Genomic DNA, 638 nt, shown 5'->3' with positions numbered 1-638 from the left:
GGTATATGTAATTTTAATTTTTTTATGTTTGTTTATTTTTGAGAGAGAGAGAGAGACAGCGTGCGAACAGAAGAAGGGCAGAGAGAGAGGGAGACACAGAATCTGAAGCAGGCTCCAGGCTCTGAGCTGTTAGCACAGAGCCCGATGCAGGGCTAGAACCCACAAACTGGGAGATCGTGACCTTAGCTGAAGTTGGACGCTTAACCAACTGAGCCACCCAGGCGCCCCTGATATATGTAATCTGAAATCTACTTTTTGTATTCTGTTTTCTCTTTGTCTCACCTTCTATGATTCCTTTTATCTCGTTTTTTCATGGCATTAAAATATGCCCGCAGATTCTTTGATATTTCATCTTTCAAGAGATGCAGCTTTATCTTTCTGCGAATGTGCCCTAGACACACTGACTCAATTTTATCAAACAGAATAGGCAGAAATGGCAGTGAATCATTTAAAAGGCTAGATCACAAGAAGAACCCTATTGGGACTCTCAAACATCCACTCACATGTAGTGAAGAACTAAGGTTTCCCGCCAATAGCTTTATAAATGAGTCATCTTAAAAGAAGATTCTGCACTCCCAGTCAAGCCTTCCTATGACTGCAGCGCTGGCTGACATCTTGATGGAAACCTCATGAGAGGC

The sequence above is a fragment of the Panthera onca genome, chromosome C2 (assembly GCF_046562875.1).
Source record: "Panthera onca isolate mPanOnc1 chromosome C2, mPanOnc1 haplotype 2, whole genome shotgun sequence".
Taxonomy (NCBI): Eukaryota; Metazoa; Chordata; class Mammalia; order Carnivora; family Felidae; genus Panthera; species Panthera onca.
Note: the sequence above shows the minus strand (reverse complement) of the source record.